Raw genomic sequence first — 14,360 nt, 5'->3', positions numbered from 1 at the left:
AGGGGCATGGTTGAGAGTCTGAGAGATCTAGGTTAAAAGCCTAGTTCTATCACTTCTATTGACTTTGAATAAGTTGGTTTGCCTTCATGCTTCTGTTTTCTCATCTATAAAGTGGGATGATCCTAATACCTATATCAGTTGGTCCTTGAATTAATACATATAAAGCCTTCGTTGTTGTTCTAATCACCACCATGTGTAGCTCTACAGTCAGGGATAGTCCGTGTGGCATAATTTGGGCATGGTAGAAAGCATGTACCCCAAAACTTCTTCCCCACAAACCTGCCTTGGGATCTGAGGTTTCCAAGTTCTTTCAACCTTTGGTTTGGTTTAAGAAAAAGTTTGATTTTGGTTTAAGGAGGAGTTTATGACAAATTCTGGAAGTTTTAATGTTCCAAGGATGTACTTCAAGGACCAGTAGGGATGGAAGGGTGTGCGGGAATTGGATAGTCCTTGGGCCCCTCCCCCACTACCTCCAGCAAAGGAATTTTACTTACATCTATTTTACATACAGTCTTCTATAAGAATTTCTTTGAGGAAGAGTTCTGTGGTAGAAGAAAAAATTCAAAAATGGCCATGTCAAAGCATCAGAGCCCCCTGCTAGAACATCATTATGTCAGCTGGAAAGGGTGAGGGATCGAGGATGTTTTGCTGAAGAAGAAAAACCACAGGAGGAATGGTGATGATTCTTTATGTATCGAAGTGTCACCATGTGGGTCCAGAGAATCAAGAAGAGATGGATTTCAGCTTGGTGGATAGAAAGAGGAGGACATTTCTAGCAATTCAAGTTCTTCTTCCACAATTCGTTTATGGAGCAGTGGTACACTGTAGTCCCGGGAGATGTCCCAGCAAAGGCCTTAGGCTGTCAGGGACAATACCAAGGGGATTCCTCAAGAGGAGAACAATGGACTGTGACTGCCAAGCTCATATCCCAACTGTAGTCTGTGATTCTGAATAACACAGCAACCTATTAATATGTTACACTCCGTGAACTTCTTGGTGAAATTTTATCACCTATTTAGATTCTAAGGGTGTGGCTTTAAAAGAATCTGCCATAAGACAGTGGCATCTTGAACTAATTTTAGATTATAGAAAAGTTTTTAAAATAGTCCAAAAAGTTTCATTATCCCTCACCCAACTTATTCTAATGTTAATATCTTATATAACCGCAATGCAGCTATCTGAACCGGATATTAACATTGCTATGATAGCATTAACTACAGTAAAGACCTTATTTGAATTCCATCAGTTCTTCCCCTAAGGCCTTTTGTCTAACAGTGAATGGTCTGTGTCTTATTATTTACAATATATTTAGTTATTTGATCAGTGTTTGTAGAAACTACTTAAGGCGGGTTTTTTAAAGTTTTTATTTAAATTCCACTTAGTTAACACACAGTGTAATATTAGTTTCAGGTGTACAATTTAGTGATTCAACACTTACATACAACACCTGGTGCTCCTCACAAGTACCCTCCTTAATCCCCATTACCTATTTAACCCATCCTCCCCACCACTTCTCCTCTGGGAACCATCAGCTCGTTCTCTATAGTTAAGAGTCTGTTTCTTGGTTTGCCTCTATCTTTTTTTCTCCTATGACCATTTGTTTTGTTTCTTAAATTCCACATAGACGTGAAATCATATGGTATTTGTTTTTCTCTGACTGACTTATTTCACTTAGCATAAGACTCTCTCACTCCATTTTTTTTTTTATGGCTGAGTAATAATCTAGTGTGTGTGTGTTTGTGTGTGTATGTACCACATCTTTATCCATTCATTAGTCAATGGACATTTGGTCTCTTTCCATAATTAGGCTATTGTTGATAATGCTGCTATAAACATTGGGGTGTATGTATTCCTTTGAATCAGTATTTTTGTATTCTTTGGGTAAATACCTAGTAGTGCAATTGCTAAATAGGGTAGTTCCATTTTTAACTTTTGGAGAAACCTCCATACTGTTTTCCAGAGTGGCTACACCAGTTTGCATTCCCACCAACAGTGTAAGAGGGTTTCCCTTTCTCCACATCCTCCACCAACCCCTGTTGTTTCTTATGTGTTTCTAATTTTAGCCATTCTGACTGGTGTGAGGTGAATATCTCATTATAGTTTTGACTTGTATTTCCCTGATGATGAGTGATGTTGAGCATCTTTTCATGTGTCTGTTCGCCATCTCTATGTCTTCTTTGGAGAAATGTCTATTCATTTTTTAACTGTATTATTTGTTTTTTGGGTTTTGAGTTTTATAAGTTCTTTATAGATTTTGAATACTAACCCTTTATCAGATATGTCATTTACAAATATCTCCTTCCATTCCATAGGTTGCCTTTTAGTTTTGTTGATTTTTTCCTTCACTGTACAGAAGCTTTTTATCTTGATGAAGTCCCAATAGTTTATTTTTGCTTTTGTTTCCCTTGCCTCAGGAGACATATCTAGAAAAATATTGCTACGGCTGATGTCAGAGAGGTTACCGCCTATGTCCTCCTCTAGGCTTTTAATGGTTTCCTGTCTCACATTTAGGTCTTTAATCCATTTTGAATTTATGGTGTAAGAAAGTAGTCCAGTTTCATTCTTTTGCATGTAGCTCTCCAGTTTTCCCAACACCATTTGTTGAAAAGACTGTCTTTTTTCCATTGGATATTCTTTCTTGCTTTGTTGAAGATTAATTGAGCATATAATTGTGGGTTCATTTCTGGGTTTTCTGTTCCATTGACCTAGGTGTCTATTTTTGTGCCAGTACTATACTGTCTTGATCACTACAGCATTGTAATATACTTGAAGTCTGAAATTGTGATGCCTCCAGCTTTGCTTTTCTTTTTCAAGGTTGCTTCGGCTATTCGGGGTCTTTTGTGGTTCCATACAAATTTTAGGATTGTTTATTCTAATTCTGTGAAAAATGCTGTTGGCATTTTGATAGGGGTTGCATTAAATATATAGATTGCTTTGGGTAATATAGACATTTTAGCAAATTTTTCTTCTGACCCATGAACATGGAATGTCTTTCCATTTCTTTGTGTCATCTTCAGTTTCTTTCGTCAGTGTTTTATAGTTTTCAGAGTACAGATTTTTACCTCTCTGGTTAGGTTTGTTCCTAGGTGTCTTATGTTTTTGGTGCAATTGTAAATGGGATTGATTCCTCAACTTCTCTTTCCTCTGCTTCATTACTGATATATAGAAATGCAACAGATTTCTGTATATTGATTTTGTAACCTGTGACTTTCCTGAATTCATATATCAGTTCTAGAAATTTTTTAGTGAAGTCTTGCTATCTACAATTAGTGAAAGTTTTGCTTCTTCCTTGCCAATTTGAATGCCTTTTATTTATTTTTGTTGTCTGATTGCTGTGGCTAGGACTTCTAGTACTATGTTAAATAACAGTGGTCAGAGTGGACATCCCCATCTTGTTCTTGATCGTAGAGGGAAAGCCCTCAGTTTTTCCCCATTGAGGATGATATTAGCTGTAGGTTTTCCACATAATGGCCTTTATTATGTTGATGTCTGTTCCCTCTAACCCTACTTTTTTGAGGGTTTTCACATGAATCGATGTTGTACTTCGTTAAATGCTTTTTCTGTATCTATTGAGAGGATGATATGGTTCTTATCCTTTCTTTTATTAGTGTGGTGTGTCACATTGATTGATTTGTGAATGTTGAACCACGCTTGCAACCCAGGAATAAATCCCACTTGATCATGGTGAATGATTCTTTTAATGTAACATTGGATCCAATTTGCTAGTATTTTATTGAGAGTTTTTGCATTTATGTTCATCAGGGATATTGGCCTGTAGTTCTCTTTTTTAGTGGAGTCGTCATCTGGTTTTGGTGGCCTCATAGAATGAATTTGGATGTTTTCCTTCCATTTCTATTTTTGGAATAGTTTGAGAAGAACAGGTAGTAACTCTTCTTTAAATGTTTGGTAGAATTCACCTACAAAGCCATCTGGCCCTGGAAGATTTTTGATTACTGATTCAGTTTCTTTGCTGGTTATTGGTATGTTCAAGTTTTCTATTTCTTTCTGTTTCAGTTTTGGTAGTTTATATGTTTCTAGGCATTTATCCATTTCTTCCAGGTTTTCCAATTTGTTGGCTTATAGTTTTGTATTATATTCTCTTGTAATTGTATTTCTGTGGTGTTGGTTGTTATTTCTCCTCTCTCATTTGTGATTTTATTTATTTGGGTCCTTTCTCTTTTCTTTTTGATAATTCTGGCTAGGGGTTTGTCAATTTTATTAATTTTTTCAAAGAACCAGCTTCTGGTTTCATTGATCTCTTCTATTGGTTTTTTAGTTTCTATGTTACTTATATCTGCTTTAATCTTTATTATTTCCCTTCTTCTGTTGGCTTTAGGCTTCATTTGTTATTCTTTTTCTAGCTCCTTTAGGTATAAGGTTAGGTGGTTTATTTGAGGTTTTTTCTTGCTTCTTAAGGTAGGCCTGTATTGCTATATACTTCCCTCTTAGGACTGCTTTTGCTGCATTCCAAAGGTTTTGGACCATTGTGTTTTCATTTTCATGTGTTTCCATGTATTTTTTATTTCTTCTTTGATTTCCTGGTTGGCCCATTCATTGTTGGTAGCATGTTGTTTAACCTCCATGTATTTGTGGTTTTTCCAAATTTTTTCTTTTTTAAGATTTTATTTATTTATTTGACAGAGAGGGACACAGCGAGAGAGGGAACACAAGCAGGGGGAGTGGGAGAGGGAGAAGCAGGCCTCCCGCGGAGCAGGGAGCCCGATACGGGGCTCAATCCCGACCCTGGGATCATGACCTGAGCCAAAGGCAGACGCTTAACCGACTGAGCCACCCAGGCGCCCCTTTCCAAATTTTTTCTTGTAGTTGACTTCAAGTTTCATAGCATTGTGGTCAGAAAATATGCATGGTATGATCTCAGTCTTTTTCTACTTGTTGAGGCCTATTTTGTGACCTAGTATGTGATCTCTTCTGGAGAATGTTCCATGTACACTTGGAAAGAATGTGTATTCTGCTGCTTTAGAATGCAGTGTTCTGCATATATTTGTTAAGTCCATCTGGTCCAGTGTATCATTCAAAGCCATTGTTTCCTTGTTGATTTTCTGCTTAGATGATCTGTCCATTGATATAAATGGGGTGTTAAAGTCCCCTACTGTTAATTGTATTATTATCACTTAGTTCCTTTATGTTTGTTATTAATTATTTTATATATTTGGGTGCTCCCGTGTCGGGGGCATAAATATTTACAATTGTTAGATCTTCTTGGTGGATTGTCCCCTTTATTATGATATAGTGCCCTTCTTCATCTCTTGTTACAGTCTTTGGTTTAAAGTCCAGTTTGTCCAATGTAAGTATTGCTACTCTACCTTTCTTTCAGTGCCCATTTGCATGATAAATGTTTCTCCATTTCTTCACTTTCAATCTGCAGCTGTCTTTAGGTCTAAAATGAGTGTCTTGTAGGCAGCATATAGATGCATCTTGTTTTTTTTTATCCATTCTGACATCCTATGTCTTTTCATTGGAGCGTTTAGTCCATTTACATTCATAGTAATTATCGATAAATATGTATTTCGTGCCATTTTATTACTTGTTTTGTTGTTATTTCTGGAGATTTCTCTGTTCCTTTCTTGTTCTCATCACTTTTGGTCTTTCCTTTCCACTCAAAGGGTCCTCTTTAGTATTTCTTGCAGGGCTGGTTTAGTGGTCACAAACTCCTTTAGTTTTTGTTTGTCTGGGAAGCTCTTTATCTCTCCTTCTATTCTGAATTTTAGCTTTGCTTGATAGAGTATTCTTGGCTACAGATTTTTCCCATTCAGCACGTTGAATATATCATACCACTTTCTTCTGGTTTGCCGAGTTTCTGTTGGGAAACCTGAAGCTAGCCTTCTGGGTCTTCCCTTGTAAGTTAAGGACTTCTTCTTCTTCTTTTTTTTTTTTTTAAAGATTTTATTTATTTATTAGAGAGAGAGAGAGAGCACAAGTAGGGGGAGTGGCAGGCAGAGGGAGAGGGAGAAGTAGGCTCCTCACCAAGGAGGGGAACCTGATGTGGGGCTCGAACCCAGGACCCCAGGATCATGACCTGAGCCGAAGGCAGATGCTTAACTGACTGAGCCACCCAGGTGCCCCAAGTTAGGGACTTCTTTTGTCTTGTTGCTTTAAGATTTTTTTCTTTATTGCTATGTTTTGTAGATTTAATTACAGTGTGGCTTGGTGTTGGCCTGCTTTTGTTGATTTTGATGGGAATTCTCTGTACCTCCTGATTCTGGATGTCTATTTTTCTTCCCCAGATTAGGGAAGTTTTCTGCTATTATTTCTTGAAATAAATTTTCTGCCCCCTTTTCTCTCTTTTCTTCTTTTGGGTGGGTCTCCTATAATACATAAAGTGGTTTTTAAAATTATTAATCCATATTCTTGAGAGAAACACATCTACTGACTAGCTTATGGCTCTTTTATCCAAAATCACAGAATTTTAGTTTGGTTGCCTTCTCAGTAGTCATAGTTCATTTTCCTCCTCTTGAGGAAATCCCCTTGATATTGTCCCATTTTGAGGAATGCTTGGCATGAATTTTTTTCAGAACTATGTTCAACAGATACATATTTAGCACCTATGTAAAGGTGTGTGTCGGACACCAGTGATACAAAAATAATAGCTATGACCTTGCCTTCTGGAAACTTGTAATCTAGAAAGAGACAGAGAAGTGAATGGATGATTATCATGGTGTAGAATGTGGGGTAGAGAAAAGAAAGCAAATAATAGTGACACTACATGGGATAAGTGCTATGGTGGGATAAATATTATGGAGCATAGAGTGGGCACCTCTCCATCCCAGAGTACCAGAAAAATCTTCCTGGAGAAGATGATGGATGAGCTGAGTGCAGAGGGATTGGATGCCTAGATTCAATTCCTCTGGGATCTCCTTTGGATCCTCCAACTTCAAGGAATCTAACTGTGAGAGGGACCAGAGGATCTACATATATTTTAAGTGATAATATATGTATATTATGTTTTATTATTATTATTTATATATATTAAGTTTTAATTCCAGTATATTTAACATACAATGTTATATTACTTTCAGGTGTACAGTAGAGTGATTCAACAATTCTAGACATTCCTTAGTGTTCATCGAGACAAGTGTACTCTTTTTATTTTTTTATTTTATTTATTTATTTTTTTAAATATTTTATTTATTTATTTGACAGAGAGAGACACAGCGAGAGGGAACACAAGCAGGGGGCAGTGGGAGAGGTAGAAGCAGGCTTCCTGCCGAGCAGGGAGCCCGATGTGGGGCTCGATCCCAGGACCCTGGGATCATGACCTGAGCCGAAGGCAGACGCCCAATGACTGAGCCACCCAGGTGCCCCAAGTGTACTCTTTTTAAAAAAATTTTTTTATTAACATATAATGTGTTATTTGTTTCAGGTACATGTCTGTGATTCAGCAGTCTTACACAATTCACAGCGCTCACCAGTGTACTCTTAATAATATGCTACATTTGTAAGGCATTTTACTATGTGTTATTGCTTGCTATTTCTTCGACTGCTGATAGCAAGCTTGGCCGAACTATGAAATAGATGATGTCTGTGGAGAAAAACTACAAGAAGGCAAGAGTGGAAGTCATAGTCCAGGCCAGAGATAATGCAGTTTGGGCATACAAAGTGAGAAATCAGACCAGTGTCATCTGGGTCCCATACTAGCTGTGGGATCTTGGTCAAGTTACTTAACCTCTCTGAGCCTAAGTTCCCTCATCTATCAAACAGGGATTAAGAATACCTATTTCATAGAATAAATGTGAATATTTGGAACAATACATAAAGTGAGGTCGTATAGTAAGTGCATGTCCACCACATTCAATACATATATCTGTCAGGGTCTCAGCAGGGAACAGATGGTGCATTCAAATTATGATAATTCAAGGAGGGTTTAATTATGGGACTATTTTCAAAGCTATTGGCAGGGTTTAGGAAACCCCACAAAGAAAAGTGTAGTACCCCAAAAGTCCTTACCATCTCTATGCCTAAAAGGGCAAGTGGGGAAGCAATTAATAGAGCCAGGAAGGAAAGTTCAAGTAGAGAAGGTGGTCATAAAGGGGGATCTGATCTATAGCATGGTGACAATATTCAACAACACTGTATTGTATACTTGAAAGTTGCCAAGAGAGTAGACTTAAATGTTCTCATCACCACCATAACAATAAAAGTAATGATATGAGGTGAAGGATATATTAACCAACCTTCTTGTGGTCATTATTTTGCAATATATATGTGTGTCAAATCATCATGTTATACATCATAAGCTTACACAATATCACATGTCAGTTATATCTCAATAAAGCTGGGGAAGTAAACAGGTACTGTAATGGTTGGCTGAGGGTTGTAACTAGACTACAAGGACCCTTTCCTCCCTCCCTTAGATCTGCTGTGGGTGTTCCCCACTCACCAAACTCAAGAGAAGTCAAAGGGTGTAGGGACTGTTACTCTTGTCCATTCAAGTCTGCCTTTGGGACAGAAAGTGTGGTTAGAAGGGTGCAGAGTGGATCCAGAGGGGCAAGTTGGAAGGTATTGGCTCAACTCATGAGGCAAATAGATTTGCAGAGAAAGGTGGTCAGTTAGGAAGATACCCCAGGAGGGGTCCACTCAACTTCCTAGCTTATTGTCAGTTTGCCCACCCACTGCTCTTGGCCCATCTTTTAGCTGGAAGCTTTGGCAGACATTTGTTATTTTCCCTGCCAGCCTCCATTGTTTTTTGTTTTTTCTAGCAACAATACTTACATTGGTACCTATCTCCCCACACCCCTACTGTAAGGCTGTATGGTTGGAGTGGGATTCTGTCCTGCAAGACTGAGCATATGACCCAGGCCTGAGTTAATCAGCATGCCCAGTCCTGCGGCTATGGTGGTTGATCCAAAACTGAACACGGCTTGGTTAGAACCTGAGAGACACAATGAGTCTTTTGCTAAGAATGCAGGCAGAGAGAAAGGAGGAGCTGCTTGCCCCCATCTTGCCATCAGGAGAGATACCTTGAGCATGAAAATAAAACCAATTTGCAGAAAACCAGACAACATGGAGTACAAAAATGAAACCAATTTGGAGTCTCTTCCAAAGGCTGACTTGAATGGGCAAGGTTCCTGCACCTTCTGACTCCTGGTTGAGTTTGGTGAGCGGGGAAATTTGCAGAAAATTTGTAATTCACAATTTGCAGAAAACTAGTCCAGCTGTGCCTGAAGGTAGCACCACCTTTGAACTTTACAGTTAAGAAAGCCATTAAATTATATTTTTGCTTACATTGTTTTGAGTTGGATTTTCTGTCACTTACACCAAAAAGAGTCCTGATGTAGAAAGTGACCTCTCACATTAGTTCTTTTTTCTAGATAATAATTTTAATGCAAATCTGAATTCAAGAATAAATATTAGCCAGTGTCATCATTATTAAAGGCTATTTCCTGTATCCTATACTTCCTATTGTACCCCTTGAAAGAACAGTGTTAGTGATATTCTGCATAGCATAAAAGCAATTCACATGGTAATCAGCTGTAAATGTAATAATAGGTTAGTTGAGATTTGTGTTTTAAAACACATTCTTGCACAATTACTTCCCCCATTAAATTCATAGAGAAAGCTGAGGCTAGAAATCAAGATTGATATCACATATCTGCTAAGTGGCTGTCTGGGTAGAAAATGAAAATCGTGCAGAAATTTAAAATCCACTATTTGAATGAATTGACAAGATAGTAAAATTCCAATTGATCTAATTCCCAGTGGCTGGTGCTTTTATAATTTTTCTTAACAAAAACTATGATTTGGGAATTATGGGACTCTCTCTAAATCATTGATCAGCTGCTCTGTTTAAATGCCTCCATTTCAATATAATTCTTACATTTCAGCTAATTGAATTTTAGAATGCAAGGATCATTTTAAAGAACATGACTTTAAAATTAAGAATTTAAAAAGTCAGCTCTTAACCTTGTTTTTACTTAGGAATTTAGAACCCGGTTTCTCCCAAGACATAATAAGAAGGCTTTTTTTTTTTTTTGTAATAGCTTTATTGAGATATAATTCACATGCCATAAAATCCACCCTTATAAAGTGTTCAGTTCATTGGCTTTCAGCGTATTCACACAGTTGTGCAGCCATCACCACTATCCTAATTCAAAAACGTTTTAATCTCCCCATAAAGCAACCCAATACCCATTAGCAGTCACCCATCCCTTCTCAGTGTGTCCCCTGGTGGTCACTCATCTACTTTCTATTTTTATGGATTTGCCTATCTTGATTTTTCCTATAAATGGAATCATGAGCTATGTGGCCTTTTGTGACTGGTTTCTTTCACTTAGCATGATGTTTTCAAGATTCATCCATGTTGTAGAACAGAGAGTCTTTGGCCTGAGCTTTCAAGGAATAATAAGGATGTTGATGTTGGCAAGATGCTGGTCTCCCTGCCTACTTTACCCATCCATTCCCCACACCACAGCCAGAGAGATTTCTTCCATCTTCATCAGTTGATGACTTTTCCATCTGCCCTCAACACAGCCCAACAGGCCCCGCCTTGTTGCCTTGCGCTCCTCCCCTACCCCCAGCTCCATTAGGCTCTATCTTCTCTTCACTCGGTCCCCGACATGCTCCCTTAGCCAACGGCATCTACTTACGCTGTCCCCTCCACCTTCATCTGCTCTTCTTCTGTCTATTTTAGTTAATTTCTTAGATTTCTTCTTCAGGTCTCAACTCCGGTGTCACTTCCCAAGTTTAGATCATGTTCCCTAATCACTTTACTTCATAGCATTTGTTTATTCAATTTCTAATTATACCCCCATCAATGTGACTATTTCATTATTTTTTTTATTTCCACTTACTAGACCATAAACTTTCAGAGAAAAGAGATCATGTCTGTGTGGCTCATTTTTAAAAGTCTGTAATTCCTGGCCCATAGGAAGTACTTCCTTTCACTCACAGAATTTCTAAAATGTTTTAGTATAGTTTTCATGTTTGGTGTGTTTATGAATAGTAGACTACTTTGCATGTTGCAAACTCTCTGTCAAGCAGGGTATTGGATTGACCTTTGCCTGACCAAGCTGTGTAACATAGTTCACTATTCTTCATTTAATGTTGACCACACTGGTCTATAACGGTGAATTAGAATCACATGGAGAGCAAATAAAATGGGGAGTTAATATAAAAAAGCTCCCCCCTAAATTGTTTTGGATTAAAACAATCCTGTCTTGCGGTGCCTGGCTGGCTCAGTTGCTGCAGCATGTGACTCTTGATCTCAAGGCCATGAGTTCAAGCCCCATGTTGGGTGGAGAGCTTACTTGAAAAAAAAAAAAAATAATATAGTAAAACGGTCCTCTCTCCCTCCTCTCCTCCTTCTCTCCCTCCTTCCTTCTCTCATACTAGAGAAGAGCGTCTTTCAAATTAAAATTATATTTTATATTATATTTTAAAAAACAAACCTACATTTTTATAGAATAATAAATGACATGCTCTCATCTTTTTACAAGATAATTATATCAGAAAAACTCTTTTTTTTTTACATACAGCTCATTTAAATGCCTTTATGTATGTATGTATGTATTTATTTAGAGATTCATTCATCTATTTTAGAGAGAGAGAGTGCGAGCAGGGGAAGGGGCAGACGGAAGGAGAGAAGCAGACTCCCTGCTGGGTGTGGAGGCTGATGCAAGGCTTCATCCCACCATCTTGAGATCACAACCCAATTTGAAATCAAGAGTCGGACACTCAACCAACCGAGCCACCCAAGTGCCCCTTAAATGCCTTTAAAACATATGATAAACTATGGCAGATTCGCTCTTACAAAGGATAATTGATATCCGAAGGGACCAAATGAAATGTTATGGAAATTCCTGCCTTTACAGGTGTTATGAAATTCAAAATATATATTGAACATCAGTCTGTGCTTTTGAATTGGGGCTGATTTTGTCTTCCCTTCTCCTCCCGGGGATATTTGATAATATTGGTTGGTGACAACCAACGAACTGGTTGTCACAGTTAGAGACTAGAAGCTACTGTTGTCTATAGGTAGAGGCTAGTGATGCTTCTAAACATCCTATAATGCTCAAAACAGCTCCTGCAACAAGCAAGTATCTGGCCCAAGTGTCAATAGTGCCAAGGTTGAGAAACGCTAGTCTACATAAAAAAAGTGTTTTGTGATGTTCTTAAAATAAAACTAAATGGTCATTTATTCTTTTGTTAATTAAGTTTGTAGAAATTCTTGAATAATAAAGTATATCTTCCTTTGTTCACTCAACCAACATTTCTTTAGCACCTACTTTGTGCCAGGGACTGGGGTAGATGCTACAGATACATGGTTTAAAATATATGACATTCATTGTTCAAGTGCTTACCGACAGAAAGACAGATAGAATTTGCTATTTAATATATATGGGAAAGTTTAAGAGATCAGTGTGCTCAAGGTGCTCTGGCCACACATATGAAAAACACTTTGCTTTGCCTGAGATAGAGAGGCTTCTTGGAGAACATGCCCACCTGGAATACATCCTGAACATTGATAAAAGTTAGACGGAGGCAGGACATTCCTAGAGGACTAGCAGAGCAGAGGAAAAGAAGTGTGAACCAGGATCTGCAATCCACTGATGTTCTTTAGCGTTGAAGGCAAGGAGAAGCAAAAGATAAGGCTGAAGGGATGGGTAGGGCAGGTAATGAGGGTGGGATGTATGGATTGAAGAACTGGAGGGGAGGGAGGCAAGGCAGAATTGTACACAGCAGGGCAACTTATCTAATTTGCATTTTATATAAATAACTCTAGCTATCCTGGAAGTGATGGATTTCAGGGGTCAAGACTGGATGCTAGGGGACTGATTAGTAAGTGATTGCAGTGGTGCAGGTAAAAGATAATGAGTGCTTGGACTCAAGCAGAGCCCAAGTAGGCTGGAAGGAGGGCTTGGATTGAGAGATATTAATGAGACAGAATCAGCCAGGTGGTGAGAAGGAGCCCTCAAGGGAGGAATCCCAGTTTTCCTGATTGGATGTCTCTGGGTAGGATGGGGATAGAGTAGGAAGAACAAGGAAAGAAAGTTACAAGGCACTAATTATTATGTAATATGTAAATATATATCTGTGTATGTATGTAACCTTATCTTAATTACATCTGCAAATGTATTTCCAAATAAGGTCACATTCTCAGATTCTGGGGTTAGGACTTAGAAATATCTTTCTGAGGAACACAATTCAACCCATAACTATATGCTTTGCTTTTAATTATTTCTTCAAGATTTACTTATTTATTTTAGGAATAGTGAGAAAGAGAGAGAATGTGTGGATATGAGTAGGGAGAGGGGCAGAGGGAGAGGAAGAGAATCCTCAAGCAGACTCCCTGCTGAGCACAGAGCCTGACGCAGGGCTTCATCCCAGGGCCCCGAGATCATGACCTGAGCCAAAACCAAGAGTTGGATGCTCAACTGACTGAGCCACCCAGGCACTCCTGATTTTAATTATTTTAAAATATTACAGTGTTATACAGGCTTAGGGATGATGGGTCCTAATTCAGTGACTGGTGTCTTCATATAATAAGGAAAATTTGGACACAGACACATGGAGACGGGAATGCCGTGTGAAGACAGAGACACACAGGGAGATGCCATGTGACAACAGAGGCAGAGATTGGAGCCATGAGTCTACAGGCCAAAGAATGCCAAGGATTTCCAGCAAGGACTGGAAGCTAGAAAGAGGGCAAGGAAAAGTTCCTCCCTCAGAGCCTCTAAAAAGGAACCAACCCTACTGACACCTTGATCTTGGACTTTTAGCCTCCAGAACTATGAGAGAATAAATTTCTGTGGTTTAACCCATCTGGTTTGTAGTACTTTATTAGAACAGCACTTGGAAACTAATATACATTTCCATGGTTAGGATATTTAAAAATAAGAAAAAGAAAGAGAGTAAATTATTAGTGAAAATACTTTCCCCCCCACATTTTACCAGATATTTGGGAAATCTATCTACATCAACACATACAGAACTACTTCTTCCTTTTAAGCTGCTGCCCATTGGGAATACCAATGTTTGGCAGGTGGGAAGAGAAGGAGAAGAAGAAATAGAGAGGTGGGCAAGAGGAGAATTGGTCAAGAGTAACATCTCAGAAAGTGAAAGTTTTGAGAAGACCTAAGTAGTCAACTGGGTCCAATAGCAAAATAGACCCAGGATAGTCAAGACTGAAAAGACCCTGTGGAAGTCTTAGAAATCAACTTAACCATACTTCAGTGGCGCTAGAGTAGCAGAAGCTAATATTAAGTAAAAGATCCCCATTCTCCAGGCGTTCATTCTCTAAGACAGGACAAAATAATGGACAGGACAAGAATTCGTGCAGAATAATATGTAAGTGAGTGTGAGGTACAAGGTAGAATTGAGATAGGGAATAATTGATTGCAAAA

The sequence above is a fragment of the Phoca vitulina genome, unplaced genomic scaffold, assembly GCF_004348235.1.
Source record: "Phoca vitulina isolate PV1807 unplaced genomic scaffold, GSC_HSeal_1.0 scaffold13, whole genome shotgun sequence".
NCBI classification, from domain to species: Eukaryota; Metazoa; Chordata; class Mammalia; order Carnivora; family Phocidae; genus Phoca; species Phoca vitulina.
Note: the sequence above shows the minus strand (reverse complement) of the source record.